Raw genomic sequence first — 15,509 nt, 5'->3', positions numbered from 1 at the left:
AGGACGCGAAAGAGAAAGAGTATCGAACGACAAAGGGAGCGAGAGCGAAAGGGTAGAGAACCAAAGTGTACTGGCGGAGGAACACAGAAGCGGCAGAGAGAACGGCAGTAGCGAGTAAACGCAAAAGCGCCCTCGCTCGCTCCCGCGCGATGCAAAGACGGGGTATAAATAAGCGGCTGTCGTTTGCGGAAGCAGAAAACGGGCAAAAGGACAGAAATAAAGAAGAAGTCGCAGAAGAAAGGGAGGCAGTGACAGAGAGAGGAATAAATAAGCCGGGCCGGAGGAGAGCGAGAGGACAGGCAAAAGTAGGAGCTGGAGCAGTAGCAACGGTTCCACCGTTGACTCCCTCTTGCCGCTTCAACGACCAACGTCCCGATCTACTACTTTTGCGGTGTACGACCGTCCTCGCATTGAAAACTTTTCAGCCTGTGTCCTGCCTCCTCTACGAACGCGGCAGGTGTACTTCTGTCTCGTTATCCGGAAGGCCTCTTCCTCCGCGACAGCGACGCGTTCCAGTAGAAGTCGTAGATCACTTGGACGATGTTTCGAATGGATTTTAAAGGACAAGTGATTTTGTCGTGGGAGGAACGGGACGGCAGATCCATTTAACGATCTTCGTAACGTTAATGAATGTATTAGGGCGGTAAATGAAAGAGTGTCCGGAGCAAGAGGAGTTGCATGCCGGTGAATAGTGGCCTCGCGCATACTTTGCTAATGTATACTCGTACAGATTAGTTTGAGTTAAAAAAGAAATGAAAGATAAAATGATAATTATGTATAAATGTTGCGCAGGTAAATATTTTCTACCGGTTCTATGTAACGGAAAAAAGAAACGGCTCTTCCGGTGTTGGCGATTTCTAGTAGAAATCCAGCTTCAGCGCTCGGATCTGCCGGTATCGTTGCGGGTTATCCACGGCTGGATCTAGATACTATTCATGCTAAGCCGCGTATCTGCATACGCATCGAGACACTTTTCGAAAGCACGTTACGCAGCCGCGCAGTGGCACCACGTGCATACGAGAGGCAACCTGCATCCTCGTGTGTACGGTGGACGAAGCGGTGCTCGTATGTACACGTACACACATATATATACACACATATGCACATGCGCGTTGCCCGTATGCTGGCTGTGAAACAGAACACAACAGAACAGAGCAGAACAGAACAGAACAGAGCAGAACAGAACAGAACAGAACAGAACAGAACGGAACGGAACGGAGCAGAGCGGAACCGAATGAAACGGAACAGAAGCGAACGCAGTAGAGAAGCGCAGGCTGACTGCACGGCCGCAGCATGTTTATTGGCGCATCTTGGAGTCTTAAATCTTTATGTTGTCTCCTCGACGGGGTCTGCTATCTCCCTGTCCCATTGGCGGGGTGGGAGGAGAAGGGAGAATCAGCACAACCACGGAAGGGGTGAGAGGGACGAGAAGAAAGAGGGAACGAGCCGGTATAGCCGTAGGTAAGCGAGACGGAGGAATGGATGAGTAACAAAAAGAAACGAAAAGAGACGAGGGAAGGAACGAGAGGGAAGGAAATCGGGAGAGATATATCTCTCGAGTTGCGGTCGCGAAATCGAGTCAAGAGTCGGACAACCAACGACCAAGACGCATCCACTGCATTACGCACACAGAAGCCGCGATCTTAACGTGCCTCTAGAAATGGTCGTTTGCAGTTGTACAGAGAAAACCCACGTGGTAAAGGAACCGGGTAGGAATTATTAATGGCCGTAGGTGTTACGAGCGCGAAGATTGCCGCTTTTAGCCAGATGTGATAGAAATTGCGTCATATCAGATTGACTCAACGCGTACCTACCCCTGGTTCCCCTGCTTTTACATGTTGCAAGTCGATTGCAATTGGCAGCATTTCGTAATAGGTTGTACAATAAATCGACGAATATTGCGTTCATAGTTAATTCGATTCATATGAAATTTTTCGGTCTTTTAGATAATCATGCGTTCTAGTAGTCAGATATCAGATGCGCAACAAGATAGAATCGACGTTATAAAAACTAAACTGACATATTCGACTCATAGTTGTGTGAGGGATTAGTCGTGAAATAACGAAAGCGAAATATTGCTGTCGCAGTCCGTCAGATGTATTCGAAATAAGTAAAAAAGTAGATAGACGTACAGTGAGTCGTAGGTACAAAATATAAAACTCGGAATAAATACTTGTTATTGTTCGTCGCGTAGATACTCGTTGATACTCGTTGATACTCGATATGAACTGTTCGATATTGTCGCCCGCGATCGCGTCCGTTTATTTATACTGGTCGGGGGAAAGTCGGAAAATTCAAATTCGTCTTCATTCGAGGGTTGCCTGTAGCGGCGATATTGTTTTGCCCAGAGTTTATTTGTTCTTACATTGCTTGTAATCTAACGGCCTTGATACTCCGAGGCAAAACAACAACATGATTTTAAATATCCTCTGACTCATGTGCCGCTACAGTTGAATGGAAGTCAATCGTTTTTAGAAGAAGAACTACTATTATGAGTTAACAATTTAAAGAGATACAGTTCTTCTGCAACGTAATTACGAGTGCACTCATAGCAATAGCGTAATGTGATGAATGTTTTGCTTAAAAATATTGAGAAAAATTAAACAAATAGCTAAGATGCTGGAGTATTCTTTGGAGAAGAGACAAGTATCCTTGATATTTAGTTTTCCAATTATTATTAAAATATACTAAATTTCATCATTTTTGGTTAAATTGAAGGAAACTGAATCTTAAAGTAGATACGAGGATTAAATTTGATACAAGATATATATCAACTGAACTGTTCGCAGAAATTAAAAACATTCCAGTAGTTAGAAGTTGGTATAATCGACGCTCATTGATAAGAGGAAATGGTTAACATATTTTGTTACCTTAATTAACTAGGGGAAGTGGAATACCATGCGAATAATCGTTTCTACGCGTTCCGTAATAATGATCGTGGAATCTCGTAAAATACAATTAACTACGAAATCAATATACTGTATCGATCTCTGCGAATAATGCAGTTTATCGTGTTTTAATCACGTGATAGCATATGTTAAAGTAGAAATTTATAAATTTGATTGATTATTCATTTTATCAAGCACGAAGTTTTCGTTATTTATATCGTAATACCAGTAGCGAGATACGAAACGGTACGTGAACGGTGCCTTCTTATAATGCCGAAAATTTTGCATCCTATTGGTTTTCGTATAAAAAGAACAGTTGCATACTATTTACATTCGGTAATTTGAATAACGCACGAAAACGAATAAACATAATTTCTCCTCACGCTAATGTGAAATATGAATTTTACGATCAGCGGAGAACTTCCTAAATTATTGCAGTAAGAAAGACGTCAAGCTGAAAACCGTTCTTTCGGTAGGGGGTGTTTGTTGCCATCTCTGACGAACGTTGTACGACTCCCACATGCATACGCGTGTAGCGCACGAATGCATACTTCTTTACCGTACGTGCAGTTCCTATCCCCGGTATACGTAAAGAAACGTGGGCGTGAAGGTACTTTCGTGCACCGCTGCTGACATAACAGTGGGTAAGAAACTAACAACGATAGAGTGTTATCAGCAGCGTCGAAGGCGGTGGTAAGTTTATGGCTGATACGTGCCGTTTATCGGTCTATGCTACGTTTAGTTAATTAAATGGCACTGCGAACGCATACTCCTACTATCAAGGAAGTATACAAACCGCGAGCCAATGCGAAACAAGCGTAGGAAATGGGAAAAAGGAATAAGATAAAGAAAGAGCAACGAGTGACACGTTCGCTGCATGTTGAGTGGCGCTCTATGAATACACATGTCTGTATATATGTACATCTGGATTTCCCCTTAATTTACAAGAGGTGGCGCCACCGCAAATAAATAGCTGCGATAACGGATTGATATTGATTTAGGAACTTAAGTGTTAATTTCTTTCTATTTATAATGCAATTCATTGCTCTTGTATCGTGAACTTTGAACATTCGCGCTTGACAAAAAGAATAAATCTAATCTTCGTGACTGGCAATATTGTCTGGCGGATGTATTCTACCTATTATATTCTAATCATGGATTTTTCTAAGAAAATCGATTCTTCAATTTACGCGGACAACAAATTATTTTTCTATGGTGTCTATTTTATTTACGATATATTAACAAGTCGTAAGTTCTTATTTCATTGTATTAATTCTAAATACGTTGTTTTAATTCTGATCAGTTTTAGTTGACTTGTGGAAAGCACAATCATAAGCATTAACCTTACTCGCATAACACTGACTACGATCAAAAATGAAGTTTTGCTTCGTTCGAAAAGAAGAGATTGTTTTAGAGTAAAATACGAACAATAACAACGAATATGAAAAATTTATTCTGATCTTTCTAAATTTTCATTACTTTCTCGTGCAACTTACACTGACGTTTTTCTTAAATATCCTTTTTTTTTTAACCGGAAGACTCCATTTATGCGATCTACATGTAAGAAACTACGTTAGAGTAAGAAACAATATGTTTAACTCCGCGTAAATCGTTACGCCAGTATATCAGTTATGCACGTATTTAGAACTGTATTAAGACGATACTTGTGGTTTTTCAGGTATCTGCACTTAGGAAAAGGACCACGCAACGCCCTATTAAAAACACGATCGAAACCCGAAGATGAGTTGTTCGCAGGCCAAAGCGATTATAACTCCATTCAACAAATCTTGTGCAATTTTATTGCTAAAGCAATTTGTTCGATTGACGCTTGTTTCGCATGATTTTATCAATTTCCTTCACTTTCTGTTTCATAGAGTCAGCAGCCATATATCAAAGGGTATCACAACTATGTTAAAGCATCAAAATACAGTTATCTCAACAAATGTGGTAAATAATGCACGGCTAATACGTAAGTATCGTGACAGGTAGAGACTTTACACAAAGTAATCGAAGTCATGTACGGTCGGAGAACAAGTTGAGTAGAAAGAGCGAAGCGAAGGGTTGATGTAGCCAGGAAGAAATTCCTGGTATCGGACCGTGTGCGCGGCGGACTTTGACGATCCCTTAAGTGAAATATCATCGACAATCACTCACGTGAGATCTTTATCGGCTGGTAACGTGATCTCTGACCCCACCAAACTCGGGAGCAGTTTTATGCGAGCTCCCGCGGCGCGTGAATATACACCCGGTGGGTGCTGTTGCTCCGTGAAGGAAGAAGACCTGGTGAGATCGCTGGAAGATCGAAGCTGGAATGTAACGCGGTTCGTGGGCTTCGGGATGGCTGGAATCACAGAAAAGTATTCGGTCGGGTTCGCGTGGAAGCCACGGCACGGCGTTCCGCACGCAGGAACGCGACTGCCAATAAATAAGCTTCGGCATTTCGCGCGCGATTCGCGCGTCTTATCGAGCCACTCGGCCCGCTGCTGAGGATGGGGCTACTTCCGATCCAGTCGATCGAATCGATGCCCCTTATCTGCGTACACAGCAGCTCTGGTGGAGAGCTCTTTCGCTCGAGAAACAAAAACAACCTAACCCTTTGGGAATTATGCGAGAACGTCGTACGTTTGTTCGTTGCACGAACTTGAGTGTCGAGAGCGAGTAAATTGATGATACACCCGTAAAGAAAGCTGTATCGGTATTTTGCATATTGTCGCGGTGGATATTTGTTCTTTTAAGGAGAAGGAGAAGTAGCTGCGCGAAGTAGGAAAAATTGAATTGTATAAAAATGGATACGCTTTAGCCTTGGAAAATATAGCGCACGCTGTTTCAAATAATTGCAATAGAATTTATTTAGACAATTATATCGTTCTATAATTATATCGTACTTGAATAAATTAGAATTTCTTAATAAATCAATTAGAATATCATCTTCAAAATGTTATATTTTAATTAATTGGAGGGATATGTTATAATACACCACGTATGGATGAAATGCGTTAATTGAAAAAGTTAATTTACTGCCACTGGACTATCTTATACAAATTGATGCATTTATGTTTATGGAAGATATTCTATTATCGTAACGCTAACGTGACGTAAAGGTAAGAAACGTAGAGACATTACAATAATCTAAACTATAAGAAAATATGAAGGAAGAAACTTAGTTATGCTACCTAATATAGGTCAAATGTAAAATATGTAGAAATTAATTATATATACAGAGAAACTATCGTATGGAAAATGGAAATTTCGGTAGAAGAAAAAATACATATTGCAAAGAAAGTAGGAAGAGTATGACACAGAGAATAGCCTAGAATACTTTATGAAAGAAAAGTATAAGGAGATAGTGATTATCATATAACAAATCATTAAAGAATACAAATGTTGGCTATATTTTATAGTAAATAAGAGACAGAATAGAAATTGTAGAAAATGCCCTACAAATATACTTACATTATAAATCTAAAATAAATGTATCGGGATCTTAAGAACACTCTCACAATAAAAGACAGTATAACGTATACATAATTATAATATCTATTAAATAAAAATTGTGTAAAAAGAATATTACAAAAGCAATAATCGGATTCTTACTTGTATTACTATACGCATAATTGTAAAATTCGAAATTTTTATCGGAACACGTGCAAGTAGAAATACAAGTGGAACAACACGTAGCATGCCACGTTTTACAATATTTTTTATTTCATTTCACTTAATCATTGATAGAAGAAACCACGCATAAGAACGTTTGAAGCCAAGATTACAGTGTTTCTCCTTTTTTCGTAAAGGAAACGGACCGACGTTTCTGGAAAGACCCCGGCACGTTTCGAAAGATGATAATTACGCTTTTACGGTACACGGCCAAATCTACATTGTGTCTAGGAGGCGAGTTCTCTCGCGGTAAGACGTAGGAAATCGCGCAATACTTTTAGGCTCCCCGGTACACACGTTGCGAAAAAGTGAAATGTATTGTACCATTGCGTTTCCATTGTTGTGTTCAGAGGAGACGTAAAACGGGGCAAGGTTGAACCTCCGATTGCCTGAAAAACTGCCACATCGTACGAACTAGTCCCGAATTTTTTAAATCTTACTTTAATTTACACGTTCTCATAGCTCGCCATCCTCGATCCTTGCATCTGAATCTCTTCCGCTCGATCGAACATCGACACATCAGAAAATTGGAAATTTTGCTAGAACTTTGAATGCACAAAATTGCATTAGAATATTTAATCAATCGTTGAAACGAATGAAAATTTACATCTTGTTAACGATTGCTGGCTACTGGTGATATAAATACACGACGATCTGTGTCTTTACCATTGATTATAAATTATCACGATTATTCATTCTTTATATTTATTTCGTAATTGTACAAGAAATTTCTTTTATCGTAGTCGATGTTCGGGTTCCTATTTGGACACGTGAAGAGGCAAGACTGCCTCGATACGAATGAAGATTATCAGGACGAAAGATCCAATCCAAGAAGCGCAGGAAGATCTCGTGGAGTTACCGATTAAAAGGCGAATCAAATCACGTCACGTGGAAATACCAATTCACGACACGAGTCGAATTAACGCCGATGATCTCTTCAAACATGGAAGTATATCATTATAATAATAAGCTGGTGCATACGTGTACAAGATTACGCAATCGTTGGCATCTGCAGCCACCTCGAGAGTATCAATGGTGGGACGTTTGCCAGACGAAAGCACAAGGAACAGGTAGGATCGATGGTTGAATTACACCGATGAAATGAAAAGGGAAGATGGTCCGTGGCGATAAAATTACGCGTACGAATAAAGAGTGAAGCGATCGCGTGGTGAGGCGGTTCCAAAATGACTGGCAGAAGCGTCTGAATGGGTTCTGGTTGTCCGGACGTGGACGATCCATGGCATTCCACCAGAGCCGATGCTCACGGTGACGAGCAAAAGAGCAACGACGCGTTTCCCATTGTGAAAAGCTGCGTGGTACGGTTGTGTTTCCTCGAGGAGGGGCCCGGGGGATCCCTGACCTCCCGTCTCCCTTTATACGTCTGCTTTAATTACGTTTGTCATTTCGTGGCTGGTGTCTCATTACGAAGAAAGTTCGAGGTTTAACTCGGCTGCTTGCGAACCTAGGTGGCCTCTTTCTGGTAACGGCACTAACCAACCCAACCAGACAGCCAACAACAACAACGACGAAGGAAGGAAGGAACGAAGGAACGAAGGAACGAACCGACCGACCGACCAACCAGTCATGAGCCCCCTTTTACCTTACGTATAGCCCTCCGCGTGCCTCTCTTCGCATCGCCGCTCTAGATCTTCGGATAAGAGCGAACACCATTTTAGCGGTTCCTTACACACCAGACATCCGTTCCCTTCCTATATATACGTGGCTACGGGAGAGCTCGTTGCATTTTCTCCGCGCGAATGTGTCAAGCGACTGGGAAACAGACAGAGACGGAGAAGGCGGATCGTGGAAGGCGGGTGGAAAGGGAGGGAGGGAGGGAGAGATGGCGGGCAGAAAAGGACAAAGAGGTCGAATGGAACGGGAAAGGAAGAGAGGAATCGGGGAGTAAGATATAGGCGCGAGAGGAAGAGAGAGAGAGAGAGAGAGAGAGAGAGAGAGAAAGAGAGACAGGTGAAACCGGAGGGAGAATCGTGGTGGTGGAGCGAAAAAGACAGAAAGATATGGGCATGTCAGCCGAAACCTTCTAATCCCACGTACAGGTGCTTAATTCGTTACGTGAGAGCGGAGGAAGCAGAAAACGGGATACTGTACCGTTTTCCGTGATAACGAATAAGGGTTTCGTCGTCTTCCTCTCTTTCGCTCCCTCCCGCTTCTCCGTTGCTCTTCAACCGTGTAATTAAACATCGTGTCAAGTATTCGCTACGAAGCGACAACGTTCAAGATACACGGCTGCTACGAAAAAATAGAAGATGGACGCCGCAAAGCGTAAGAGACTTGGATGCTTCGCGTCGATCTTTATGACGTAGTATCTTTTTACGACGGAGCCTCGAACGAACACGGAACTTTGATAGTTGTCTTAGGTGGATATCGGACGGAGACGTGGGGAACGGGTCACATCCGGGTTAACGTAATTACAAATTAATTTCGTTTTATTAAGTAGCTCGCGGTCGAGCAACGCACGTACGCGCCGGCTTATCTTCGCCGCTCGCGGACGAGAAGCACCGTATTCGGGTTAACTCTGCATTTAATTGGTGGCTTAACCGTATATCCACGGTTTATTCGGTACACCGTGAGAAAAAAGATATTAATTTTTCACGAGTAACTAGAATTCCCGCAAGAATTTGCACTTTATGGAAACACGGGCAGATGAAGATAACGCCGGTAATTGCGTAGTGCCGCGGTGGCGGAGAGGATTATTCGAAATGGTTTACTTCGTAAAATATGGTATACCGTGGATCGTTGCCTCCGAATACTTCAGTGACCCACAGGTGTGTACGAATGGAACTGCCTTCCAGTAACTGTATCAAAACTTATGAATATTCATGGCCAATCATATTCATATTTCTTATTAATTATCTGTTGTTACTGTGATTATATTACAGATAATATCGTACAGATCTCACGTTGATAGTAACAATATTCGGTTTTCGTCGAATATTGTGGTCATTGATGTTTAGCTACACGTTACTATTTATTATAACATAGCAAATATTATATGTAATATAATTATACTGCACGCTCTAAACACAATTCACCAATTCCGATAATTCTTGATGCTGTCATAGTCTTTTCCTAAACAAAGAAGATTCTATGTATATATGGAATGACATCATTGTTAAACATATTCACGGTGAATTATAATCATCATTCACACCTATTCTTCCTTTAAATATGCATAATCACAACGATGCTCTGTTTAAGCTAAATTTAGATGGTATTAATTTTAAATAGCACATCGTTGAATCTATCTTAACAAACGTTATTGTTCGATGAATGAACGTCTATAGTAATTTTTCAAGAAAGAAATTAATATTCGCATAAAATTATTCATCGCAAGAAGATGACATAAATAATCATAAATTTCAAGATTGACACTAAAAAATGATGTATCAATATAACTTTCCTCTGCTCCTCATTTAATGGATTTAATTAACAAATCGCGACTTTCTAACCCAAGATCTAACCCAAGTAAAGATTTCTTCCATCCTCTAAATATTATGTCAGGATTTTACTTTGGAAATTTGATATATTTTCGCGTATTACGTGTCATCTTTTACAATTACTAATTACTAATGTATAAAAATTGACTAATCAATATATCTCGCGAGTGATTCGCGTAAAACATCGGAATTTTTCTAACTGTAAGTTCGTTCTGGGAAAAGCCAATCGCGATTTGCGTACGAATCGCCAGGTCGGTTAGTTGATCGTACATAAAATCTGGCTTTGCACTCTGATAAGGGATCCCCGTTTACGTGTGCGTCTCTTCGACTCAAGCACACGCAAATGTGCAAGGTTTCCCCGTCGTGTATCGCGCTTCTTTTTCCTTCTTTCACTGTTTGCACGCTTCTATCGGTTCTCTCCCTCTCTTTTTCTCTCTGTGCTCTCGTCTAAGCGTGTACACGCGCACGCAGATGCCGCGTGTCGATGTGGGTAGGGTTATTAGCCCAGAAAGCAAGGCCCCTGCTTCCGGTGTAGGCACTTTAGTTCGAGAGTTTCTTAACCCCTTCTTACACGACTCCTCGCTGGCCTGGCCTGGCCTAAGACTCTGCCCTGGCCTGGCCTGTTGTCGGTTGCGGGTGGTAGAACGCCTCGTCGAGAACCGACTCTTCGGTCCACCACGAAACTCTCTCTACTTGCATTTGTGTAGACCGCGTACGAACGTGCGCGGATCGTAGGGTAGGTAGGTCGGCTCGGTGGCGAACCAAGCGATTTTTCCCGTGATCTAAGCTGCACCTTACCGAGAACGATCGTAAATTTCGCGAAACGGAGAGCACGACTCTGACTCGCGACCTTGCTTATCGTAAGCTACTATGATACCGGTTCATGTTTCGCCATGTCGCTTTGGGATGGTCCGTTAATATATAAGCGGCTCGCAGGTCAAAGTGGTTAACTCCACTTTTTGAGATGTTTGAAATTTTAGTGCCAATGCATTTGTCGCGTGTGATCGATGCTTATCTAACATAATCACACGAATTTTCTCTACTTTTTGTTTCGTGGAATTCATCGATTTAGGGAACAAGCAGCGCATATAGGGCGGTAGAAGAAAGAATTTAGGAGTTTATAGTTTTCATCTGACAGACTAAAAGATATTTAATTAACCATTTACTTTTATATTTAGGAAAGTTCAATATCGTGTCTTTGTAACGTTCAATGTAGAATAAAAACATAGCTCTGAGCTTTCTGTATGGGGACACATACATTTAAAGACCTCAGACCATTTATCAATGACAGAAAATTCATTTGTAAATGTCAATTTAATATTGAAACACATTGAATATTCTTTGCAAACGCAGAAGCAAAATTTTGTGTTTTATATTGAAACTTTATGACCTGTATTAAGCTTTTCTTCTATGTTTCAATTCTTTTTTTTCATTTGAACGATCTCCATCGTAAATAATCTCAAGCGTAAATCTAATAAATTTAAAGTATTTTGGAGAAGATCAAGAAGAAAGGAAAGCTTTCGATATTTATTTTTCCAACGATATAATTTGGTAGCTTTTAGTTTGCAATACCATTAATTTTTAATCGAGTCTAGTATCCAGGCTAGAAACATCGGCTAAAGAATCTGTAGCTCTGTTCTCTCAACGTCAATTTTATTGTGCGTATAGCGATTAATAATTCGTTATTTCCTCGTCGAGGAAAACATTCGTTGATAGGTTAATAGACATAAAAAATGAACCGGCTGGTGTAAAATGGCAGAGAGATACGAGCCTCAACGATGATAGATATGGTTTCACCGGTCGTAATTGTTTTGCGTTCGTTCTTAATTGGGGCTACTTGTTCGTTACGTCTCTTCAGAATGGGCAAGAGGGTATGAAGTTTTAATAAATGCTTTTGGCTGGACTGTTAAGACACGCTCCGCGGGGAAAAGGGCGAAAAATCTCCAATTCGTTAGTCAGCATGTACCCAGATCGTTAATAACATACACGGAAACGAAGAATAATAGAATCAACTTGAACTCACAAAACGGTTGTAAAGATAAAAGTTATTCTCTGCTCCCTGTAACGCTAATTTCATTTTGCTGGTATTCCACGTTAATACCATCTCTAAAATTAGATCTTTCTATCCCATATATCAAAATTTCGAGTATTAATATTAAACATTCGCCACAACTATTCTTCATCGGTCAAACAATCGTATCATCTCATCTTTATTTTGTTTCTGAAAGTTTCCAATTTCGTTCTTTGTTTCTTAAATTGATTATTTAGAACTGCGCTAGCCATTGTAACAGATTATTAGCGGCCCAGTTGCAACCACAAGTTGAGTTATGGTTATATGTTTTGGAAAAGATTGGTTTGATTTTAAGAATTTTACCAGTCGTTTTTATCTTGTTTCTTAAAAGACTTCTCAGTCGTTAAATTTCATACGAATATTCGCCATCGTTAACCGATTTTTATCTAATATTTTAATCTAATATCAGCGACTCGCACGCAAATACAGTAGCTACAGAAATACCTGCACGTATTTGCACATATCCTTATTTTCTAATGAAGCATTTTTTATATCACCTTCTACGTTTACTGTTCCACGAATTCAGGTTTTTCATTTTCATAATACATATCAAATATGTGCAGTCATAAGAAAGTACCTGCCTGCATACTGAACGATAAGAAATTTATTATACTCGAAGCTAATTAATTCGTAAGAAACACAACGGTACGTCAATAATTCTTGTGGCCAGAGTCCAAATAAGGTACTTTGTTAGAAAGATTCAAGAAATTTCGAATTCGTAAATCAACGTATACTTACACTGTGTTTTCACGAATTTGTTTGCAGGTACGTTCGATGGGCAGACTTTCCTCGCCTGGCGTTCAGACCTTTGGTGATTTGTGGGTCAGATAGCAATTAGAATAAGACGATTGAATTGGTATAGCGAGCAGACGGCAAAGGTGGTCGGTTCGCTTTCGAAAGTGATGACCCCGGGAGCGGTAAAGATGCGTGCAGGTGCTTCCTCCTTGGAAAGCATTTAATACGTATGGAACAACACTAATGCGATGGAGATTAGCTTACCTGGGTTCCCATGAACTATTTTTGAGCTTAATCGTTTGCGCTGATCTGCTGTTATACGCTGTGTACGTACGCCGAGCTAGGTTGTAACAGATAATTACTCCCGCGGCTAGGAAGGGGATAGACGTTCCTGGATCGCTAATGAGCTTCTGGAATATTATCGATGCTCACGGCAGCGCTTATAACTGCTTTTCAACTGAGATTGTAAATTTTCCGTTGTTCACTGACTTCGAGGGAAAGATGCGCCGATTATGCACACTGGAATATAATGGCGTTTTAAAACTGCCCGGCTGCCTGACTGCGCGTGGACTAGCCAACAGATTGAACGAAGAGACCGACGTACGTACATATTCAGAAATGCTAAGATATTCGGATAATTGCTTCCTACGGAATACAGTTGATAGATGTATAATTCGTAGTGGCATAGAAACGTGTATTTTCATGGTTTCATTCTTTCGCGAATGATTCTTTAAGAAACACGGAGATCTTGACACGAAGAGTTTCTGAAAATTTTGATATCGTAAAGTTAGTAGATTGTAACGCGTAACACGTTTCTCTGAACGCGTCAGATTTTTTACTGTTTTTTTTTCTGTGTTTTTCTTTTACACCGCAATTCTTTCAAACATCGTACAATCTAGTGAAAATATATAGCTTCCAATTATGTAATATACATGTTTCATTTAAGGATAATTTAATTGAAGGAAATAATTTTAAACCTATACACCTTTGAAACGTTTAAATTGGTTTCATTGCTTCAGATTTATGAGAATTACTGGCGCAACAATTCTTGAAATCAAATTATTACAGTATCTTCATTTATTACCTATTATAGTTTTCTCGTTTTTGTTTCTTCGCGTATCGAAATATTGTTCAATAAAATAAAAAATGTTCTCAATTCTTCGCAAGCGACGAACATACGTTTCCAGTGATCTTCGCGTTACTTTTTCCAAATCTAAATCCATAGAAGAAAAATGTGCAATTATTCTGATTATTCACGATTGGCAACACCAAGGTATTAATATTCTTCGAAAGTCATAATTTTTCAAAGAGATCGAGTCAGGCGTTCCGGCGATTTTTCAATTTCTTCGTCGCTTCGTCGCTGGTCACGCGTCATGATTTTCTCGGGACACAGGTGAAGGATCCGTAAGTCGCTTCTCCAGTTTTTCGTCTCCTTTACCATCGTTTTTCTCTCCTTACCTTTTTTAACTGTTCAGTTCTTATCGAATGGTAGCGAGACTGTGTGTGTGTGCGCGCGCGCGCGCACATTATTAAAATAGTTTTGCAGAACGTGATTTAATCGCGAAATTACGAAAAATTACCGGCAAGGTAATAATACGTGACCGCATAATGAATTTAAAGTGACTCGTAACACGATGTTGAGTCCTCGGCGAACCACCTGTTCGACGGTGCACGTTACGTGGGTGGAAATACATTATCTGTTCTCGGTCTTCGTTCGACTTTACGTTATTCGCGAATAAACGATGAACCCTGTGGAATTTGCAATTTGAAACATTTCTTATCAGGTTGTGGCGTATCCGAAAGATACAATTTGTAACTGTTAAACAAAATGCGAATTCTGCGTTGGTTAAGATTTACATTTTACACGAAAGCAACATAAAAGCTGAGCGACTAGATGAACTAATAAATTAATAAAATAATTCGAATTTTAATTGATATATAGATATACAAACGTATATACATATACGATCTTTGCATCTAAATATCTTACAATTACAAATAATATCAGTGTGTTCAAGATATAGAGATTTCTCGCAATTTTTATAAAAATATACATATATATTGTTTATTTGTTGCACTAATATCATAATTTAAAGGTATTCAGTTTAGAAAATACGATTTTGAATATTTTAGGCAAATAGGATATGCAAGTTTTGAGTTGATAATATGTTTGTATCTCTGGTTTCGAATGACGAAAGTATAAAGAGATTTGGATATATCAGTTTGGATATACTTCGTGTGAATATTTTATCTTGTACGTGTAAGCGCAATTGATGCAGGAAGATAAAAAATTCCGAGAATCGTTAGACGGATGTTCCGTGCCCTTTAGTTCGATTCATAGCTTGATCGTACCAGGCAGAATTACACACTAGAAATTCTGTATTCATTAACTGTCTACTGGCGGTAATTTTTATGCGATGAATTAACGCACGCTGTTTACCGCGATAAATTATTGAGATTTATTATGTCTGATGTGTATGATTCATTCGAAACAGAGCTCCTGTGATCCCGTAGAAATTTTCATGCCATAATTCATATAGTCTGAGTTTGTTTTCCGTCTGTACCTTCGAAACCATAGTACAGGCGCATTCAGTAGTTTGATCGCAACAGGCATGACGAATTTTTGAAGTCTTTTAGATCCGATAAAATATATACTTGAAGAAACTGTATTCAAAAATTTGAAACAAAGAAGGAATGCGATCA

The sequence above is a fragment of the Bombus terrestris genome, chromosome 6, assembly GCF_910591885.1.
Source record: "Bombus terrestris chromosome 6, iyBomTerr1.2, whole genome shotgun sequence".
Lineage (NCBI taxonomy): Eukaryota > Metazoa > Arthropoda > Insecta > Hymenoptera > Apidae > Bombus > Bombus terrestris.
This window is presented reverse-complemented; position numbering follows the sequence as displayed.